We start from the raw sequence: 24,390 nt of genomic DNA, 5'->3' as shown, positions 1-24,390 counted from the left end.
AAACCCTCTCCACTGAAAAGGGATCTGAAAGATATTTCCAATGGTGTGTAGAAGTTTGTAAATGACCTCATGGATAAAAAGTTATTGACTGCCAAAGTTAGTCCTAAGAAGGTCGTAATATTGAAGCAAGCTAGCATATTGGGACCCTGGGAGGATAAACTATTGGAGGTTGGAGTCCCTTATAATTCTTTTGAGAAAAATTTCTGATCCAATATCAGATGTTAGAGCACATTGGGACCTGATATCAGAACCTCGGAGCAGAGGGAATATCAAAATATTAGAAGCTAGAGGCCATCGGAACATCAGAAGTTAGAGCAGACTAGAACCTTGAAAGGTTGAGACCAGTGGAATGTCAAAACCTTGTAAGTCCTTATAAATTTCAATTCTTTGAAAGTGTCAAGGTTTGTGAAGGAGAAGAAATACAAAGGAAATCATTGAAAAACCAAGGACCGATGGACCCTTTCTCTCTCCTCTAATTGGACACATGGTAGCAGGTGATTGGCCCTGAGTAGCTAACATGGCAGATGATGTGACTGTATGGTGGACACGTGGAAGTTTGATTCAGAATTTTTGGTGGCCTAATGGAGAAAATCTGGGTGCACACCTTACAGACCTAAATTAGGAATAGAGAATCCATGTTAAAGTATAGTCAAGTTTTGTGAAGCCATGAATAAGCATGGAGAATCTCATTGGATTGTGCAAGTGGACTAAGATTAAATTATCAGCATGGATAATCACACAGAGAGTTGGCGAAGCGCTCAGGATACCATCCTCATGTTTAATGCAGCAGTAGAATTCAAGCATTAGATGCAACAACAGGATGGAGGAGCCGTACAGAGGTACACTTGGGTAGTGTGGAAATGGGCAGCAAAGGTGGCATTGACCAATGTGGAGTAGATGAACAAAACAAGTGATTTCCATTGAGCAAAGTGGGGAAGACAGTACTATTGTGAATTTGTTGAAGAGAGTGAAGAAAAGGGTGTGTGAGCTGAGAAATTGGGCCAAGTTTTGAACTGAAGCAAAGTGTTATAGAGAGCCTATGTGATAAAAGGATGAGAGCAGAGTATATGTGGTTGTGAGTAGAGGATACGTTGCTTCTGTGTGAGGCTGAGAGATCATGTGGAATAGTAGAGGACCAAGAGCAAAAGTATGTTTCTACAGTAAACCAGATTGGTATTCCTCTATATATGTATTTTCCCCTATTTTCAGTTTGAAATTTGTATGAAAGGTAGAACAATTGCTAGAGCATGTGGTGGCCTACATTCATAAGAGGTTGGTGCCTCTTAGCAAGTAGGTGCTTACTATCTTAAGGGGGTAAGTGCCTCTTGTGAGTGGGTGATTACAAACAAATTGATGTAATTAAGTAGGTGCTTAATTTACATCATAATAACAAACAGATTGGTGGTTTTTCCCCTTTGGATTTCCACGTAAAAATACTTGTGTCAATATGTGTATGTTTCTCATGTGATGGATTGTATGTACATGTGAATGTCTTATCTTGTTGATTACCTTTATTTTGTATGAAATCTCTCACGAGTAACTGACCATAGTGAAAAGAGTTAAATACTTATACTTAAAATTGAAAGAACTTCACTATTACTGATTCCCCCCCCCCCCCCCCACCTCAGTAATCCCTTATTCCAACAATGTGTTTTGAGTATGTACACCCAAAGCCCTTTGAACATCAAGCCTTTAACATGGTTGATTTTTTCTCTTGATCACGTAAAGTTATTATAGACTCCATTTTATTTATTCTATTAAATTATTATATTGTAGCCATCACTAAGACCTCACTAAAAAGACAAGGAAAGTATTTGATTAAGATTACAATTTTTTCAAAGTGTCACAGGTTTGAATATTAGTTTGGACTTTGTTTCCTGACAAGTTAACCGAGTATGGCAATAATTGAGGTCTTTAAACTTTGGTTTATTAATTATTTAGGTTAGTCTTCTCATCACTAGTGCCTGGACACAAATTGTCATAATCAGGTTTTTCCTTATGGATCCTTTTACTATGATCTTAGCCTTACAACTCTGGTTGTGAGCTTAGGCCTCAATTTCCTAGAAATTAAGGATGAGAATTACCTCTATGTGTGAAAATTTTATTTGGTTAATATCAGGCTAGTTCTTCCATTAGAGGAGAGTCTGGAATGAAAATATTATATCTCTAGATTTAGTCTACTGGAAATCAAAAGATAGAATTGTTATCTGAGTTCCAGGGTTTAGTATGCCAAAGACCGACCTGGCGAGAAACCCCTTGGGTTATTTCTTCTCAATGGAAGAACATTGCATATCTATAATGATCTTAGGTTTAGTCTCTTCCCCTTATTTCATCTACGTTGTTTCTTTATATGTTGATGCTTGAGTATTATGATCTTACAATATTTTAATATTAGCCAAAAAATGAAATCCCATAACTCTTGCCCACTTGGTAAAAATAGTTTACCTTTACCAATGAGACTATTTCTTGTAAAGCTCTCAACTGAAAGTAAACGAAAGTTATTTGTTCTACATTTTTCAGATCTTCCCAAATATTGGTTTTTCATTAGAGCTAATGGATGCATGTTTACCTTTAATATTTCATAGATTTACTCTAGCTCTTGAAAGACATATTTTGGGTTGTAACATAAAAGATTTGCAACTCCTATGTTTAGCTATAACATAATATGTCATATTCCTATCTTACATTTTCTATAGTCCCAACTGGTATTCAAATTGAAGCATTCAATGCCTTCAAACACCAATTTTCTACTATAAAAAGAATTATATTTATAAACACTCTCTTCTAAAATAAGAAACCATTTTAAATGTTGCATGCCAAAAGAAGGGTGTAGTTGCATCACTATTAAAGTTGCTTCCAATCTTCCAAATATTGAATTGCATTCCAAAAATCCCTGCCACACTAAAACAAATTTGGCCATCAAGTCTGATCATTGTTACCAACATCCTCTGGCTTGTGGTCACCTAATAAGTGTGGAGTTACATATGCACTCTCAACTCTACTTGTTTCCAAGAGGAAAAAGAAATTAGTTGCATTGTAGTTATATTCCCCTATCCTAACATTTAAGTATATATGTTGGTATTCTTGAATATTATCTTAATTTATGGATTAGAAAGATTACTCCCAAGAGAATTTAAAAGGCATGCTAACATTCAAATTTGTTGGTCATAGACAATGACCTACATTTCCTTTGTTGCAGTTATTGTAGCTGCGGAGTCTACATACCTGGAAAAAAGGGGTAAAAATGAATTTCAGTGGATGAAAGTTTGTATCTTCTATGAAAAGTTGTCACCAAATTGGAGAGGGGCTTGTCAGTATCTTTCTTGTGAGTCTAAGTATGGCAATTGTTTTTGGAATGTTTACATATCATATTTTTATACTATATGGACCTAAAGACAAAAGTATTCAGTGGATGTCTAGAGACATGTTTAGTAAATTTATATTGATATCTTATCAAGTGAAGGTGGTATCAATATACATTGTAGATGTGAAAAAACATGTGTTATATTTTTGTATGTTCAAGGAAATAATTTTGATGGGTTTGCAGGATCTGTTTTTCTTTGGATATTAGTCCACAATAAAGCTTATGTGTTCATATACACAGTTTCATGCTTCTTTTTCTTCTAATCTAACAATTTGAGATGTTATACCAGGGCTAGAATTTTCAATCCAATCATGCAACACCTATTTCTATATCATGGAATTATCAAAGTCATCAATCCAATCATGCATCACCTATTTCTATATTATGGAATTATTTATGGATGGGTTTATCTGTCATTAGGAAAATTGAAACCTCTTATGCCATTTTTTTTAACAATATCAATTTGTATTCATTTTACAGTATTCCAAATTGTTGAAGATATTAACGATTTGTAATAGTAGGTTGAGTCATGATGTTACCGAGGACAAAAGTAATATTTTGAAGTGGTTTAGAAGATTCTTTTATCTCCAACCACATGCACACTCTCGTTTGTTGAGCATATCTATGTGTAGAAAGTTGAGGGAAATGATTGCATAGAACTATAGTGGAATGTATCTCAAGTGGTATAATGATGGCATAATTGAAATGTGTCTCAAGTGCTACAATGAGAGTAACAAAAAGGAGGTGAATTGATTTGATTTTGTAAAGATTTTTTTTCACTTTATGGCAATGATTACAGTGGGCACTTGGTGAACCCTATTTATATTCTTAACATGTTGATTTTAATTTTGATTTTATTAGAACCTCCATAAGGTACGTATGGATGTTTCTAAACCCTTAGTTTAAGATCAACCATTAATGAATGCGAAACACTACTTTATTGATTCCTCATATCATTGTCCACCAAGTCTGATAGGTATTTTATAAAAATTTTAATTTGAATTGTGATAGAAAATGCATTTAAAGGAGAAATATGTGCTCTTTTAAAAGGAGTTATGAGATTATATTACCTTTGAAACCTATCATGCCTTTGGAAGATAATTTTAAAGGAAAAATGTTTAAATTATGGTTTAAACTTTCTAGACATCGTCATTATTGTTGTCTGTGAAGATAGTTTTGTAATTGGTTCAGATGTTTTTTATGCCCTTGGCATGATGATAAGGTAGCTTTCTTAACTGCACCTTCACATTCATGAATCCCGACAACTTCTCCCATAGTTTTTGCATCAAGAGCAACAAAGAGAAGGTCGTCCTTCAGTTCAATGCCTCTGGGTCATAAAATAGGTCTCATGTGTGGAGGGCCTTCATTAAAAGCCATGATTCCATGAAAATTTCTACAGTCTTAGAACCAATCTAAAATTTGAGAAGGCCTAGGAGAATCCCAAAGTGCACATTTGGGGCCTAACAAAGCCTCAAGAGATAGAGAAATTTGAGGGCATTGTTTTTTAAGGGGGTAATACTTTACACACCATCTCAAATGTTGTTAGTAGTGCATGCATCTGCCTTCTAGATAAAAGCATACCATACAATTTGTTCATATTATATTTGAAGGATGTTGGAAAAAAATAGGGTTGGAGCCTGTAAAGAGTATGTACCAACTAAAGGGCATTTCATTACAAGCCTACGACAGACTTTCCTTACAGCCCCTCTAAGGGACAAATTTGTCATTCTTGGAAATGGAAATGCCAAAGGTTTGATGGACCATTAATTTCTATCCAAAATTTATTATATCCCTACATGTGACTATGAATCATTTAAATATATTGTGAACATGCAGTTGTGTTTGTGGCTAAGGAAGACGTTACAACCTACACAATCGAGGCAGTGGATGATCCTAGAAGTTTGAACAAGACTTTTTACGTGAGGCCTCTTGCAAATACTTTGTCAGTGAATGAGCTTATGGGTCTATGGGTGAACAAGATTGGAAAGACTCTGGAAGGTATATGTGACCAAAGAGAAATTCATCAAATCAATTCAAGGTTAGTATTTCTAATACACTGGTCATGAAATATATCCATATTAATAATCTTCTTTCATTTTATTAAATGTAAACTACTTGATAGACTGTAAAGAATATGTTGTTGCAGAGTTCCCCAATTAATTTGCCTTAATTATCAAGGTCTATCATGTTTGTTGTATGATTTAGGTCGATAATTAAGAGTGTGTTTTTTTTGGGGAAAAGTGGTCGTAGGTTTTAATGTAGTGATAAGTTATGTACAGGTTTATAAACCAAATTGTAGAAATGTAAGATCTCATCTCTTCATCTAACAGAAGATAAATAGTATGGACCTTACAATGTGAAATTGATATCAAAAGAGTGGATCCATGACAACAAATATTGAGGAAATTGAGAAACAAGGTTTCATTTTAAAAATCCTCAAGCAAGAGGCTTTAGCCTAAAATTCCTTAGGAATTATGTTTAGGCTATGCAGAGCTTAGTACTCTGACCATACATAACATAATTTACTTTAATGTGATGGAATTTATATGAAGCCCCTATTTTCCAATCATCTACAAATAACTAGATTTTCAAGGATATGTGGATTATATTCTAATAGTATATCCAGTTATGTTGGTAAGGGTGTGCAGTAATCAGTGCATGGATTAGACTAGATTAGGTCATTTTGGACATGTCTAGGTTTAATTTTGGGATAAATCAGCAATCCACTAATTAAAAGTAATCGCATGGATCCATGAGAATCCATTCTAGAGTACCTTGCTCTGTTATAATCAATTTTGAAAGGGCCTAGCTTTTAGGTACGCATTTTCCCATCTAGGTAGAGCCTCATTGAATATGGTCATGTAACAATCTATAAGCTAAAATTTTCTCTCTATGGCGCAGGTTCGTGAAGTGCGTTGTTTTCAAAAAAAATCTATTAGTTTCTAAAATAGCTTTATGAACTATTACCATTGTTCTGAGTCATCACTAGATGTATCTTAAAGCTTGCAATTGTTCCATGGTGTATCAGAAATCTTGCATCTAGAATCTGTGGGTTACAATCAGCCTTCTTCATTTGTCCATATGTAAGGTCCTCTTTTCTCGATTTCAATTTTAAATATATACATGTATTTTTTGGAAATTTATAAAATAGTAACAGAAGATGGATGTAGACACACTAATATGAAAAATAAAAAGCATAATTTTATCACAATTAGGAACAAAGTTGATCACAGGAGCTAGCAGGAGTAGATCATTTTTCAACGATTTTTTTGTAGTTTTGTTTCATTTCCCCTTCTTATCCGAGCTCTGATTTTATCATTCCAATCATCTCAATTTTTTCATTATGGGTTCCCTCTTTGACTTATTATTATCACTATAAGGATTATTTTTATGTCAAGCAACAAGGCAACTGAGATCCATGGGAGTCAAGAATCTCATTCATGGAGCCTAAATAGTTATGACGTTTAGCAGTAAGAACCTTTGTTAGTAATAGAGTTAATAATGCAGCTCACATTAGATATCCACATTTATGCATACTCACATGTATATCCCTCTCACTCATGAGATTATTCATAGCTCCATAAATATTTTGTGTTTAGTAACCCCCAGCATAAGTGCCACTCTTCAAGTTTTGTGAATCGTTCAACTGGTTATGAATCTCTTCATCCACATTTCTCTTTAATTCTTAATTTCTCAACTTGCAGGTTCAACATTCTTGTGTGAACTCGTGTTATCCAACTTTGGAGGGCATGCTTGGATGCATGACTAAGCGGACATTATCACGTTGTTGTTGAAAAATCTTTTAATTACTCATGCACCTCTTCCTTTATTGCTTGATGAACTACATCTTCAATCAACTCGAATTGCATGCATATTAACATTTTGTGACCATCAAGGTTTTGGGATTTCTTAGTTTTGATCCCATAAGTGGAAGAAACCTTCAAACCAATGAGGCATGTTCTTAGCTTGTTATTGAAATACATGGCTCTCATATTGTATTCTACTCACTAGGTATGTAATTATAAACAATTTCATTTTTACAAATTAGATTATCTAAGTCTTTTATTTTCAGTCCAAGATTATTATTATTATTGGTCTCTAAATGATTTTAGATTAAATCTCTTCACACTTTCTAGGCATGACAATTTTTTTACTTTGATAATATTTGGTCATTGAGTGATTCTAAAGATTATGGAATCAAGACAACTAAAAAAAAAAGTTGTATTTGTGCACCAAACTTTTGCAATATTGGTGATTTTTTAGTTTGGGTTGTTTGAGAGAGATATTCAATAAAACTTTTGATGGTGAATATGTTGTCCTCATGTATTGCTGCCTTCCATTATAAAAGGAGATTCGTCCCCTCATTTTCTTTCTAAAAAAATTTATTCAAATTTCAGTTGATTACTTCCTTCCACATTCCCCCCACTCCTACTGGCATTCCTTTACACCTCCAGGTGTGATTGCTAGTGTATTGTCCTTAACAAAATCCTAATGTTACATCAACAACACATATCCAGAGTATGATGTAAATAATCCAAAAGAGTGAACTTGCAAAATGATTTTCAAACTTTTGAGCAATGTGAGATCATTGTGTTGGGTATGCGTTTATGTTTGAAAGAATTATCATTATTTTGAATAGAAGTTAATACAATTTTAATTTTAATTTCATTATTATATTACTTAATGTATATATTAATATTTTACATTTTAGTAATTATAAAAAGAATACCTTATCTTTGTAATATTACAAGGATTAAAGATAAAATGTCTCTTAAAATGTGTATTTTATATTTATATTAAATTTAAATTTCAAAATATTTATTACATTATCAATTTTTTTGACATTTTAAATCAACAAAATTATTGTGATTTTGGAATGCTGCTTTTAATGTTTTTCAAGTATAGAAATAAAATATTGAAGAATTATTTTTTTAACAAAAACGAGAAATTTATGACTGAATTTTTTTATGATGAGTGCAACAAGTACAGTAAGAAAGGATTGATTCTGATTCTTCTAACAAGTATGATCAGTCATAGAGTATTTACTTCCTTAAAATTTCTAATATCAAGGATAACTAAACTCTTATGTCGATATGGGTATATATAGAAAAATAAATTCAAATTTTTACAAAATTTGCAAAACATGCTAATATATCTGGGAAGGTAGGTCATTCCCCAATCTGGAGCTCCCAAACTTGTGAGGAGAAGGAGCATTTACATCTAGAAGCTCTTATGCAATGGAGTTATTGGCGAACGAATGTTCCATGGTGGTCTTGTTGATTAAAAGTTGCAATTATTTCACTTGTTGTCAAAGACTTGACACTTCATCTTCGATTCTTTTCATATTGATTCAGTGTTCTATTAACATGTCTGTTATTATGTTTTCTTCTCGAAGGTGTACGAAAAGAAACCACTTAAAGTTGTGGATGACAAACAGCCCTAACAATGAAAATGGTTGTTAAACATTGTAGATCTGTAGTAAATGATAGAAATAAAACCTGCCAAATCCCTGATCTATGCCACAATCATAGTTAAACAGCAAAATGGAATAGTAAAACAAGAGCAAGTAACTACAATAATCCAATGGAAACCAGATATATAAAGAATATATTTATTAAAAAACACCTGTGAAGGGAACAAATAATGTTACCAGTCCCCCTCTATGGGATGGGTTCTCGGCTATCCTCAAATGTCTTCAACTTTTGTAGAGTCTGTCTCCTCTATAATGTGTAAACCTAGCAAATAAAATGTTTGAGCTCAGTATGAACACAAATGGAAAAGAAAAATGGTGTGATAATAATCAGAGTTGCAATAGTGAATGCAACAACGAAAATAATCGAAAGTGAATAATGAATGGAAAACCCTTCTATTTATAACAAAATATTAAGTTATCCTCAAATAATGAGCAATAATAAAATATTATTAACCCCATTCTAAAAATACCCGTTTGGAATATTTTATTATATTTGGTTAGAGGGAAAAAACTATTTAAACTTTTATTTAGAAATAATAAATAAATAAATGATTTATTTATCATCTCAAGAAATATTGTTAAGGAATAATAAACAAATAATGATTTATCTAATTATTCCTGAGGGATTTGGCTGACAAGGAATAATAACTAATTAGTGATTAATTAATTATTCCTAGAGAAAAATGAGATAATTAATAGTTTATCTATTTATTTCTCATAATTTGGTCAAATTTGACAAGGAATATTAATTAAACAATGGTTTAATTAATTATTCCTAGAAGATAATTAAATAAATAGTGATTTATTTCATTATTCTTTGTGGGTTTAATTATAAATCACTTAACAAATGTGGTTTATTAAGTAATTTCTCACAGTGAAAGCAATTTTACTATGGTCAAATTGGCTTTATATGGTGTACTTCAATCCATCTAGTAAATTATGGCTAAATGATCAATTTTTTGTGATAACAGATTGCCCCCCAATGTATGAGTGTTAAGAGAAAAACGTGTGACCGAAATACATTGTAAGGATACAATCACTAGACCACAAAGTGGAGTCAGAGAGAGAGAGAGAGACCAATAGTGCTGAAGTGAAAGAGAATAGTGACAGAGAGGGCGAGACTAATGCAAGTCTCCTTTTTTGTTGTGGTACCAAATCTCAGTGAGGCGGGGGAGGCATACCTATACCCATAGAGATAACTTAGTACAAAAATAATGATATGCCCAAAAACATGAAACGAAGCAATAAAATGCATGTTGAATGGTACATGATATGCTGGCATAACTGAGCCAGAAAATTATACAACGTGTCCCATATACATAATGCGCCTGGATAAAACATGAGTTAGGACTGAATACGATAACATCTGAGTACATGAGATATAATGGCCATTCCCTCAAAAAATGAGTGGGAGGGAGGGTAGGAAAACCGAAGAATCCCTATTGAACAGGGAAGGGCTCTGTAAAACTCAATGGATCATCTAAAGGAGACAGGCATGTCATGGGTGTTGCAAGTGGCAGGAACTGAACCCATCAAATCTGTAGAACTGCATCTGAGGCTATAGCATAATATGAATTCATCCGGGCATGCGGGGGGGCTACCTAAAGGGCCAACCCCCTCATGAGGTCTGAAACATATCACACGCAACTGGGAATCACGGGTACAATCTATTGCATCACTAGACCATCAAGTATATGAATCACGGACATGAAACAATCAAGTCATAGGGAAATGAGGATTCCCTTTGCTTCATCTGAGGCACCAATCAAGAGTGGAATTTGGAACCAAGATACATCGCCTTGTAGGTCATTCTTCTAGAATAGATGTGTTGATGTCGATAGAAGAGGCCCGCCATAAGTGAGGCAATGAGGATCCTCAACTAAGGCACGAGGGAAAATAGTAATGTGATTGATGGACTGACACCTGGAAAAATAGGGAAAATGGGACTAAGGGACAAACGGACGACTTCCCTTGTTAGAGCATAAAGTGAATGGTTGACTTGGTAGCCACTAACTCGACTCCGGAGGGGATGGTGGACAGTATGACTAAAGGCCAAAATGGGAAACACGGGATGAATGGTATGCAAATATGGATGGAATACTATGACATGATACAATGGGATGTGAAACGGACTCCATGGATGTAAAGGTGACTCATCGTGGATGCTCTGAACAAGGGTGACTGGATGACATTGCCACACAGAAGAGTCGCAATGGGGACCATGAAAACATGAGAAAATGATGGTTTCTCGTGACAAAAATCGACACGTGAGATGACAAGTGCCAAGGGAAGGTGGACTCCAAAGTACAAGTGTTTCTTATGAAGAAATTCGATTTTGAGAGGCGACGAAGTGACCCTTCTTGGAAAAATGGCTTCCTAGTGAAGTGTCAAATTATCAAAAACTAAGAAAGACCCATTATAGTAGTCAATGAGAGCTTTCCAATGGTGCTTATGGTTTATTAAACTGATCTATGTTTTGGTCGCAATGGGCAACAGAAAAACTGTGAGTTTTCCTCTAAAAGGATGTTTTCCCTCCAATTTGAATTCATTTGCTAAGTGAGATGTGATGAATTTGGAGAGGAGGAAAAGGCCCTAAATCTTGTGGAGATCGTAGCAGACAAATTGACCATCAGAATCAGGATCTACAAATTTCAGGCAAGTGGCCTTACTTGTCTAAAGATGGCCTTAATGCTTCTTGGAACGATGGATGGTGGGCTCCAGTATTGCAGCAATAATGCTGCAACTCCTGGGACTCCCGTCTTTACTTTTATCAACCCGGTAGTTCATAAAAAACTTGGAAGCGACGGTGCTGTATGCACAAGTACTAGCTCTTGCCGCAGCTATCACTTGGTCGGCTGGCATAAGTCCGCTAGGAGCTTAAGCCAACTTCTATGAGCTCTTAGAAGAAGCTTTTTAATTGATGGATGAAATCTAACTCGCAGGAAGCTAATCTATTTGCGAAAAGAGATTGAAAAACTGAAGGAAAACGCAAATCCTAGCAAACCCTAATTCTACCAACTAGTCCTACTGATGCAAAGGAGAGAATGCAGACTACTGAAAGAGATGCCATTACTTCTATGAAGGTAAAATACATGTGTCTAGACTACCTCTATCTGAAGAAAACATCTTTTTGTATTTTTGATTAAGTCGTCAGTTTCATCATGCATATGCTTTCACTGTTCTTTGACTGTGGAGGGGTGGATCAAGGAGGAGAAATGCTTGGAAGAGGTTAGGAAGGTTCAGAGAGGGTCTAAGGTGTCCCTAACACCCTTCCAGAGCATTTCACAAAGTTTGGCTATCAAGAAACCTCATTTGTGAGCTTCTATAGGAAGTATGTAGGGGTTCTACAGGATGTTCAGGAATTTCTACAGGGTGTTTAAAAATTGGATTTTGGAGGATGGGTGAGTGAGGGAAGATGCATGAATGGATATGGAGGTAGGATAGGGGTCTGAAGTGGCCCAGGGACTGGTGGATGGAGTGGTGAGAAGGTGTAGATGGCTAAATTGGCTCAAAGAAGGCTGAAACAATGATTGCACAAAAAAGTAGGGTTACGTGGGCAAGAGGACAGATGTGAGATGAGGAACCTAGCTAGGAGATGGAGTAGATGGCTCTGATCAAGCTTAGGTGGATGAAAGAGTGGTAGAGATGCTATGCACTGTATACATTCAACTAAAAAAACAAAGTCTGGCAAGTAATCAAAGTCCTAGCTAATCTAATCTAACTAACAATAAAGTGAATGAACAACAACTTTATTTGAAAGAGAACCATGTATATCAACCATGCAATGAAACATTTCAGAGATCTGAACACATAACCAACTTCTGCAAATGAAAACAGTACACTAAGGATTGCATGGTAAAGCAAACTAGTGTTTTTGTTTAGGACAGCACAGTTACTTCAATTCCAGCCCCTAATCCAATAAGGAATAGGTGAAACCAAAAGTGTTTGTTGACCCTTTTTTGGAGCCTTTTTCCTGTTATTATCCTACCAATCTATTCTAAAAATCTAAAGCATTTTATTCATAAACAGTGACCTAGTTAATCCACACAACTTAATCTGCCTAACAGAAATACGTTTGCAAATGCACAAAAGGAAAACAACGATGCTTAAAGGAAAGATAACAGTACATAAAGGAGGCCCTAGGCTCTCAGGTTGGGCCCAACCCTATGAGCTACGGCTCCTATAGGAAACTCAAAGTTGATATGAAATAAGACTGCTTATCATTATCAAAGAATAGTCATCAATCAAGAGTTATGCCAAAATGGCTACAAGAAAACGAGCTAAAGTTGACATCATTGTAGTGCAAAAATATGCAATGGTTTCAAAAATTCCCTTACGAAGGCTGAGGCCTTATCATTTATACACCACGAGGGCCCTAGTAGGCCTCCTAAATCTGGGGAACTTGGCTATCCAACTGTTAGTAGACAGTCCCTTTTCCAAAATCTACTTGGCTGCCTTCAAGATCTGGTTTTGGTGGCATGTGAGCTCGGATTTTGGGCGTGAATATCCCGAGGAAGGGCTATTTAATGTCATAGACAACCCCCCTACGAATCCTCACCTCAAGCTTGGCTGTCTTCTAGCCCATGATTGCTCGGTTTTGCTCCAACATGTATCAAAAAACCTGAAATAAGCACGTGTTAGCCACCTACGAAGAGTGACCACCCTTATTCGTACAAATGACATAAACATACTAAATTATAATGCATAAGCTATGAAAAATGGAGGATTGAACAAGGACTGAACAAGGATAATTAGGCAAAATGAGCCCAATAGGTTACCCAATTTGGGGGCTCATCATCACCCCCCTGCTGAATCGGTTGCTCATCCTCTAAGCAACTAGTCCAGCTCATCATCCTTCATGGCTTTGATCGCCTCCCTCACGGGTAATATACTTCATAATTTGGAGGCTGACTTTGCTCCAAAATGGCTGTAGGCTGGTTCTTCGGACCCCATTCTTGTCCTCTGAAAATTGTTCCTCTGGCAAGAAGAACTCCTTTTTAGCCTTTTGACCCAATTTTCTCTCCTCCTTATCCCAGGGTACCCCCATCAGTAGATCAGTGACTCTGCTAATGAGCTGTGGGGTGAGCCTTAGGGTCAATCCTCTGAAGTTGACAGTGGCTAGTGTCTTCGATTTTGGCTTCAGGGATCTTAGGAATTCTTCTGTAATTTCATCATCGTGACCTTGAAGTTTTTCACAGAATGTCATCCAGTGTGCACGGGAAAATAAGTCCACCACCTCAGGGGTTTCTCTGAGTTTCTTGGAGTCCGAGGGTTCCTTTTGGATAAACCCTCCTGGCATGGTGAAAAAGACTTTGTTATTGCTTTCGCTTTGAGCAGAAAGGGAATTCTAGGTGTGTTTCCTTCTCATAGCGTTAAAAATGGTATCTGTAGGCCTCTTTGTATCAATTCCTCTGTTTTGAAACCTGACTGCTTGTGTACAGAAGGACGACTTGGGATTTCTCTAAACAGAGTGCAGGGCTATGTCTCCAACATACACACAATCATATAACATTCACAGTTTTTCCACCAGTTAGCCTTGACAGTGTCTCACTTCTCTACAGGAGAAATTTAACTCAGGACTTCGTGGAGAAAATCTTGGACACAAACCACGAAGACAATTTCATGCAACGATAAGTAAACTGCTTTTGGATTCGCAGACAGAATTCCTTTTAAATTTTTCTCTACCCTAGCACGTCGAATTCACCACCTTTTGAACTATTTTGCATGGGAAAGGTATGTTCGGGCCTACCTCTCTGAGAATTGCCACCCTCGACGTGAACAGTCCAAGCTTCTTCGTAATGTCGGGCTTCCTGTAGCGCACCTTCCTGTAGAAAGCTTTCCCGGCTTCTGGAGGATGTTACGGTGGTTCTGGACGAGTCTGAGCTGCAGAAGGACGTTGGAACAGATCAAGAAGCTCGAGCTAACAACTTGCAGAGGAGGAGGACGCGTACTCGGCTGCAAAAACGGTTGCAAGTGCGAATGACAGCAGTTTACCGTGAGTTATTCGACCGGCCAATTTGAAATGCTGCGGAATTCATGGCACGGGGGTGAGCTATCTAGGCCGATCCGTTGGCCGACGTCACAGCCATCATTCCTCGGCATGTCTCTGACCGCCGAATCCTTCCCTCTGCATTCACCGCCGCCATTTTTGTCATACTGCCGATTCTCCCCAACTGGACACTTCCCACGTGTCAACTGCCCGTCTTTTTGGCATAACCAAGCCCATTCAGATCCTACGAGGCCATCTGACAGGCTGTGGGTGGTCAGTTGAATGGCCACCAACCTTGTTCAAACCGCCCATTCTCACAATCATGCAAATTTTAGAGCATAGTTCATGTAATTCGACGAATAAGGTTAGGCACTTACCTGTGCGACTGTGGACGTTTTTTTTTAGGCTTCAAGATGAGGAATGCTAGATTTGCTTGTTGCTGCTTCGCGCACGGGTGCTGGAGCTCCTCTTCCATTGGCGAATGCTGGTTCCAAGACCTTGAGACCCAACTCTCTGGTGGTGAATGCTGCATGCACCGGCTTCGTTTGATGTGAGTTGTTGGTGTCTCCATGGTATGTGCTCCAGCCGAATCAGCTGCTACAGGATTCCTGTAGGACATCCTGTAGTCGTTTCTCCTCCTGGGGTGCATGCTGAAAAAAACAAAGTTGTGTTCACGGATGAAGGATCCTGAGGGTGCCTTGACAGGTAAAGTGTGCGGGCCTCTGCATGCTTTATTTTTCACTTGAAAAAATAAATTTTTACTTGAGAAAACAGGGTTCTGGTATGACTGTGCAGGTATATTCAACCATATGGTCGCAATGGTGGTGAAAGGAGATGAAAAAAGTAGAGTATGGAAGAAAAGAGTGGTTGCATGCCTCCTCAACAGACTTCAAGCTTCAAATCCCTCTCCATAATCGATTATGGCCTGCCCAAAGGCTCTACAGGATGTTTCCTGCAGAAATACAGAACTTCCTGTAGAAAGTCCTGTAGCTTCCTGTAGAAGGTTGAACCACGACTAGATTGTATCCGAACCCTGAAAAAAATGAGTGTTCATGGAGGGAGTGGATGTTAGGATGCCTGGTAACTTGGTAGGGACCCTTGTCCTGGTGTTGGGAGGCCTCCTTTCTGCATTGTGCTCCTGCAACCTGCAACAATTTCCAGGGATTAAGCTTGTTTTTTTCTCTCTTTTTCTTCCTTCTTTTTCTTTCTCTCTTTCTTTTTCTCTCTTTCTTTTTTTTTTTTTAAAGAGACAGCAGGGGCACCTCAATGAGGTTTTCACCCCTACTATCTGCCTTGGGCGCCTCAGAGAGGTTTTCGCCCAAGGCTCTTTTTATTCAAATTCTTTTTCAGAGAGACAGCAGGGGCGCCTCAATGAGGTTTTCACCCCTACCATCTGCCTCGGGCGCCTCAGAGAGGTTTTCACCCAAGGATCTTTTTTATTGTATTTTTTCCTTCTTCTTCTTCTTCTTCTTCTTCTTTTTTTTTTTTTTTATGATGATGCTCAGGGTGTGGCCAAAACAGAGGCATAACCCTTCTCTATTACCAGCACTGAATTTTCCATAGTTTCGATGAACTCTTGCCTCGAAAGAGGTTTCCTGTAGATCTTTAGTCGATGCCCTTTGACGAGCATGGGGATGGCTTATTCATCAATGGTCCAAATAAGGACGGAACCATTGTCATTACATTTCTCCACTGTATATGGTTCTAACCATCTTGTCCTTAGCTTCCCTTTGAAATCCTTGTATCTTGAGTCATACAGCAGCGCCCAATCTCCCGGCTGGAATTGCTTCTCATTAAGGTGCTGGTCATGCCATATCTTCCTCTGGAGTTGAACTACTTCTGAGTGGAGGAGGGCCTACATTCTTTGTTCGTCTAACCCATTCAGCTGCAATAATCTCTCACGTTGAGCATGGCTGAGATCTAGGTCCAGCTGAGCTGCCACCCTCAATGTATTGTGCTCGAACTCTATGGACAGCAAAGCTTTCTTCCCGTAGACCAGCTCATAAGGTGTGTAACCGTTTGTGGTCTTCCAAGTGGTGTTGTAGGCCCAGGTTGCCTCAACTAGGCAATCTGCCCAATCCTTTCTGCTGCTGCTCACAATCTTGGTCATAATCCCTTCCAATGCTCGATTAGTGACTTCCACCTGTCCATTTGCTTGAGGATGATAGGGGGTGGAAGTCTTGTGATTGATCTTGTGATGAGCAAGAAAATCTTCAATCAGGTTGGAGGTGAACTGGCTTCCTTGATCTATGACTAACTCTCTTGGGTAGCCAAACTTGTAGAAGATATTTTCCCTCAGAAACTCAGCCACCTTTTCTTCTGTTGCTGCTTTGATTGCCTTTGTTTCTGCCCACTTGGTCAGATAGTCGATGCACACAATTATGTAAGACCGTTGCTTTGAAGGAGGGTTGATAAGACCCACAAAATCCATGCCCCACTTCTCAAATGGCTCAAAGATCACTTGAGGTTGGAGAGGCATTTCATCTCTTGGAGTCGGTTTCCCCATCCTCTGACATCGGTCACACTGGCTGACATATCTTCTGACATCCTGATGGAGAGTAGGCCAATAGTAGCCTGCCTGTAGAATTTTGAAGGCAGTCATTTTTGCTGCAAAGTGGCCTCCACAAGGTCCATCGTGACAGGTTAGGAGGATGTTAAATACTTCCTCCTCCCTAACACAACGTCTCAAGATCTGATCTGGACCAAGCTTAAACAAGTTGCCCCTGATCCATCTGAACAGGTCACTCTTCCTTACAATTCTGCTCTTCTCTTTTGAGGACAGATGCGGAGGGAACTGTGATGAGACCAATTAATTTGCTATATCAGCAAACCATGGAGAGAGTACTGAGATAGCAAATAGATGTTCATCTGGCATCTGGTCATCCACTATTCCTTCTTCACCTGCAGGCAAATCCAATCTAGACAAGAAGTCAGCAACAACATTTTCTTTACCTGGTTTGTCAACGATAGTCAAATCAAACTGCTGCAACAAAAGTAACCATCTAATAATACGAGCATTCACATCAGGCTTATTCCTTAAACATCTAATTGCAGAATGATCAGTGTGCACAAATGTTTGATAATCGGTGATGTAGTGTCTGAACTTGTTTAGGGAATGGACTACGGCCAGGAACTCTTTCTCGGTTACAATATAGTTCATTTCTGCCTTGGACAGGTTTTTGCTGACGAAGTATATGGCATATGGGAGTTTCTCCTCAATTTGTCCTAAGGCTGCCCCTATGGCTTTGTTCGAGGCATCAGTGTGGATGTGGAATGGTAGGGCCCAGTTTGGGCCTCTCAAAATTGGGGCGGACACTAAATTATCCTTCAACTCATTCAGAGCCCTCTGACAGTCGTCATTCCATTTAAACTCAACATATTTTCCTAAGAGTCCAAACAAAGGTGAGGCTAGCTTGCTGAAGTCTTTAATGAATCTTCGATAATATCCTGCTAAGCCTAGGAAACTCCGAACTTCCCTTACCTCTTGAGGAGGTGGGACCCTTTGGATGATAGCAATTTTATTAGGATCCAACTGTAATCCTTGGCGAGAAATGGCATGACCTAACACAGTCCCTTCAGTCATCAGGAATTCACATTTTTCAGGGCTGAGGGATAGGTTCATCTCAAAGCACTTGCTTAAAACTTTTCCCAGGTTGGACAAGGCTTCTTGGAAGATAGACCCGTAAGGAGTAAAGTCATCCATATATATTTCCACCTAATCATGAACCAGCTCGGCAAAGATGCTCAGTACAGCTCTCTGGAAAGTGGCAGGGGCATTGCATAGCCCAAAGGGAAGGACTCGATAGGCAAAGGTACCCCAAGGACAGGTGAAGGTGGTTTTATCTTGGTCTTCCGGGCTGATTTGGATCTGGTTATACCCATTGAACCCATCTAGGAAAGAGAAAAACTTCTTCCCTTCCAATCCATCCAACACCTGATCTATGAAAGGCAAAGGGAAATGGTCTTTCTTAGTGGCTTTGTTAAGTTCCTGGTAATCTACACAGATTCTCCACTTCCTATTCTTCTTGGGCACAAGCACTAGGGGCGAGACCCACTCACTATCGGATATAGGATAGATGAATCCTGCATCCAACAATTTTTGCAATTCTTCTTTGACAATGTCCTTAAGGGCTGGATTCATTCTCCTCTGAGGTTGTCTGACTAGTTTACAATCTTCTTTAATGTAGATGTGATGGGTATAGACCGAAGGATGGACTCCTTTCATCTCCTTATAGCTCCAGGCGAAAGCATCTAAATGTTTGTTCAGTAAGCTACACAGCTCCTTCTCCTGGGAAGGAGATAGGGAGGAGCTGATCTTCAAAGTTCTTCCGGGGCCAAACTCCACATTCTTAATTCTGGGAGAGGTTGGATCAGTCACACAGAGGTCCACTAAGGTGTTGGCTTGGGTATCCTCCAGCAATTCCTCTAAGGACAGTGCACTGGGAGGTGGATTCCGAATCAAGGTCTCAATCAAATCATCCTCAGTTTGAGGACCTCCCCTAGTGGTTTCTATGGTGCACAAGGGTGCAGAGTATACCTCATCCTCCTCTCCTTCTTCCAGCCAGAGCGGTAAGTCATGTTCTAGCAGGGGCTGGGCAGGAGGGTATAGGACTAGCTGCTTGGACATAGGACCATTTTTGATGGTCATGTTTCCAGCTCGGCAACTGATGTAAGCATCTGCAGTGGCTAACCAAGGCCTTCCAAAAATGAGGGGGTATCCAGTAAGCTTTTCCTTTGGTTGAAGGACTAAGAAGTCCGCAGGATACTCCCAAGAGTCAACCAAGACCAAGACATCCTCCACAATCCCTTCGGGAGTCACGGTGGAGCGATCTGCCAACTGCAGGACTGTCGAAGTCTTCCTTAAGGAACCCTGAAGGTTGAGTTTAAGCATGGTGTCCCTGGTCATCACATTAATGGCAGCCCCTAGATCAATCAAGGTATGGGGGATAATGGTGCCATTGATGTGGACTTCAACTACAGGACTCCCAGGGTCCAAATACTTTGGACAGATTGCTTGCCCCAACATTAGATCAGACAGTTGTCCTATGACATTGATCATCGAGGCATCTCTCTTTCTCCTGCCTGGGTGCCTGAAACACTTCTCCTTAATCAATTTTTTGTATATCGATACATCTTTGATGGCCTGGAGAAGGGGTATTTTCACACACAACTGTTTTAGTTCCCCCAGAAGTTCAGTCTCCTCTGGGTTTGGTTGTGTGGTTACTGTTAGTCGCTTAGGAAAGGGTGGAATGGATTTGGGTTCACTTTCCTATTTCTCCTCCTCGTCCTCTGGGGGAGGAGGTTGGCGATTTGGAAGGGTCTTTCGGGATCGCAGGTTGATCTCCTGGATCTCCACAGCATAGGTAGGACATGTTGTTCCCCCAGTTTATACCTGCTGGGCATGTCGGTTGTTGGGGTTCAGGTTCGGTTGGGTAGGCATCTGGGGTTGTCTTGGAGGAGCAGGAGGTAATGGTTGTGGTTGAGCTGATGGTGGAGGCAGAATGGTGGGAGGGGAGTTGTATTGGGGCCTCCACCCCAGTTGAGGTGCATTCCACTGAGGCTATGGCTGGACATGTGAGTGAAACGAATGAGCAGTGGGTTGAGAATGGTATTGAGGTGGATAAGACCACGGAGGAGGTGCAGACCAGGAAGGATGAGCAGGGGGACCCCAAGAAGGCATGTGAGCAGATTGGTTGGGGCTATAATAAGATTGGGATGTCCCTTGCATTCCCTGTTGGTAAGGTCTAGGTCCATGCAGTCGCCTTTGGTTGAGGAAGTAGAGAGGTTCAGTGGGTGCCTCAATCCCTTGGTACATTGCTTTGAATCCGGGAAAGGTTGGGCATTGGTTTGTAGGGTGGTTCTCCTCGCAAACGAAACATTCCTCCACTGAGTGTAATGGACACTCGTTCTTAGGGTGCTTCCTCGTACATCTGGGACAGAAAATGGCCAAAGCCCTCTCAGCTTCCTCTTTCTTTTGTTGGATTCGAAACGTATCAAGTTGCATGGAAATGGTCTATATCACCTCACTTTTAAGGTCTTCCAACTGATTAGCAAAATCATGCTTGGAGAAGGTAGTACTAGCTGAAAGTGGATTCCCCCTAGCTCTTTTCCGGGCTGCCCTAGAGTGGTTTCTAAACACAGTCTTTATATCCTCATAAGGTAGTTGGTAAATATCTCCTCCAGCTAGCATGTGAAGGGTATCTAGAAGGTCTTCAGGGACTCCTCGGAGTAGAACCAGCTTTAGAGATTTAGGGTCAAGTGTGCACCTAGCCCGTTTATAGCTAAGTTGGAACCTTTCCTCATAGTCCTCTAGAGACTCATCATTTCCCATGGTCATCCGAAAGATTTCCCCCTTGGTTTCCTTTGACCTACAGTAATCCCAGTATTTGTTGTTAAAGGCTTGCTGCATCTGAGCCCAAGTAGTGATACTATTTCTAGGTAACCCCATGAACCAGCGTAATGCTGCATCCTTGAGGGTGGAGGGAAAAAGTTTCAACTTTTGCTCGTCTTCTATATAGTCATAAGTTCGACAAAGGACAACAAACTCAAACAGGAAGGTATCAGGGTCTTCAGTGGTCAATCCATGGAAATGAGGTAAGGCTGAGGGACTTATGTTCTTCATTTTCATGTCCTCGTTAGTCTCTCGGATGGGGAAGGTACCTTCTATTCTTTCATCGTCGTCTCTACCATTTCTATTGTCAGCCATAGTCTCACAAGGAATATTTTCTTGCTCTTCTTCTGTTATAGGATCTTCGTATATCTCAGTAGATTCACCTATAGGTTCTTTTGGATCACTGCCACCAAAGAAGAGTGAAGGGTGACTTAGTGAAGTGGTGGGGGTGTTGGGTAGGAATTTTCCGGTATCCTACGAGGCATGAAAGGACTTTTGGTTGTTTTTGCTTTTTTCTACTTGTACCTGCAAAAATGAAACAGATGGAATTGCAACTAACTAAAATCTATCTTGCAGAAATGAAAATGCGGAATTGAAATGAAAGCAGGGAAAGACTAATCTATTTTGCTGAAATCAGATTGCGAGAAGGAAATACTAGACTACACTTGCAGAATTGAAATTCTATTCTACGCTTGCAGAATTGAAAGGTTAATCTACGAAAGCAGGAAATGTCTAGTTTACTTTTGCAGAAATGAAATTGCAGAATGGAAATGAAATAAACTACTTAGCAGAAGGCGAGAGTAGGAAAATAGAAGAAAAGCAGCAATCACAAATACTCTGACGCTTCCCCGGCAACGATGCCAAAAAGATGGTGGGCTCCAGTATTGCAGCAATAATGCTGCAACTCCTGGGACCCCCATCTTTACTTTTATCAACCCGATAGTTCGTAACAAACTTGGAAGCGACGGTGTTGTATGCACAAGTACTAGCTCTTGCCACAGCTGTCACTTGGTCAGCTGGCACAAGTCCGCTAGGAGCTTAAGCCAACTTCTATGAGCTCTTAGAAGAAGCTTTTTAATTGATGGATGAAAGCTAACTCGAAGGAAGCTAATCTATTTGCGAAAAGAGATTGAAAAACTGAAGGAAAACGCAAACCCTAGCAAACCCTAATTCTACCAGCTAGTCCTACTGATACAAAGGAGAGAATGTAGACTACTGAAAGAGATGCCATTACTTCTATGAAGGTAAAATACATGTGTCTAGACTACCTCTATCTAAAGAAAACATCTTTTTGTATTTTTTATTAAGTCATCAGTTTCATCATGCATATGCTTTCACTGTTCTTTGACTGTGGAGGGGTGGATCAAGCAGGAGAAATGCTTGGAAGAGGTCGGGAAGGTTCAGAGAGGGTCCAAGGAGTCCCTAACACCCTTCTAGAGAGTTTCACAAAGTTTGGCTATCAAGAAACCTCATTTATGAGCTTCTACAGGAAGTCTACAGGGGTTCTACAGGATGTTCAGGAATTTCTACAGGATGTTCAAGAATTTCTACAGGATGTTTACAAATTGGATTTTGGAGGATGGGTGAGTGAGGGAAGATGCATGAATGGATATGGAGGTAGGATAGGGGTCTGAAGTGGCCCAGGGACTGGTGGATGGAGTGGTGAGAAGGTGTAGATGGCTAAATTGGCTCAAAGAAGGCTGAAACAATGATTGCACAAAAAGGTAGGGTTACGTGGGCAAGAGGACAGATGTGAGACGAGGAACCTAGCTAGGAGATGGAGCAGATGGCTCTGATGAAGCTTAGGTGGATGAAAGAGTGGTAGAGATGCTCTGCACTGTATACATTCAACGGAATCAACAAAGTCTGGCAAGTAATCAAAGTCCTAGCTAATCTAATCTAACTAACAATAAAGTGAATGAACAACAGCTTTATTTGAAAGAGAACCATGTATATCAACTATGCAATGAAACATTTCAGAGATCTGAACACATAACCAACTTCTGCAAATGAAAATAGTACACTAAGGATTGCATGGTAAAGCAAACTAGTGTTTTTGTTTGGGACAGCACGGTTACTTCAATTCCATCCCCTGATCCAATAAGGAAGAGGTGAAACCAAAAGTGTTTGTTGACACTTTTTTGGAGCCTTTTTCCTGTTATTATCCTACCAATCTATTCTAAAAATCTGAAGCATTCTATTCATAAACAGTGACCTAGTTAATCCACACAACTTAATCTGCCTAACAGAAATATGTTTGCAAATGCACAAAAGGAAAACAATGATGCTTAAAGGAAAGATAACAGTACATAAAGGAGGCCCTAGGCTCTCAGGTTGGGCCCAAACCTGAGAGCTACGGCTCCTACATAAAACTCAGAGTTGATATGAAATAGGACTGCTTATCATTATCAAATAATAGTCATCAGTCAAGAGTTATGCCAAAATGGCTACAAGAAAACGAGCTAAAGCTAACAGCACTGTAGTGCAAAAATATGCAATGGTTTCAAAATTTCCCTTACGAAGGCTGAGGCCTTATCATTTATACACCACGAGGGCCCTAGCAGGCCTCCTAAATCTGGGGGACTTGGCTGTCCAACTGTTAGTAGACAGTCCCTTTTCCAAAATCTGCTTGGCTGCCTTCAAGATCTGGTTTTGGTGGCCTATGAGCTCAGATTTTGGGGGTGAAGATCCCGAGGAAGGGCTATTTAATGTCATAGACAACCCCCCTATGAATCCTCACCTCAAGCTTGGTTGTCTTCTAGCCCATGATAGCTCGGTTTTGCTCCAACATGTGTCAAAAAACCTGAAATAAGCACGTGTTAGCCACCTAGGAAGAGTGACCACCCTTATTCGTACAAATGACATAAACATACTAAAAAATAATGCATAAGCTATGAAAAATGGAGGATTGAACAAGGACTGAACAAGGATAATTAGGAAAAATGAGCCCAATAGGTTACCCAATTTGGGGGCTCATCAATGGTTCCTGGTGAAGAATTAAGGGAAGAGGAAAACGAGAATGAACTAATAGAGGAGGTCTAGAATCATCCTCACCCACTAAGTCAAACATGGGGACTATGTGGTAAATGTGATATGACATAGAGTAGAATATTTGAAGACATGGTATCAAACATCTATGATATGTGATATGAATATGGCTCGCCGGAGAGGCC

Source organism: Pinus tabuliformis, chromosome 3_2 (genome assembly GCF_031772625.1).
Source record: "Pinus tabuliformis cultivar Carrire ecotype Pingquan chromosome 3_2, CPIR1, whole genome shotgun sequence".
NCBI lineage: Eukaryota > Viridiplantae > Streptophyta > Pinopsida > Pinales > Pinaceae > Pinus > Pinus tabuliformis.
Note: the sequence above shows the minus strand (reverse complement) of the source record.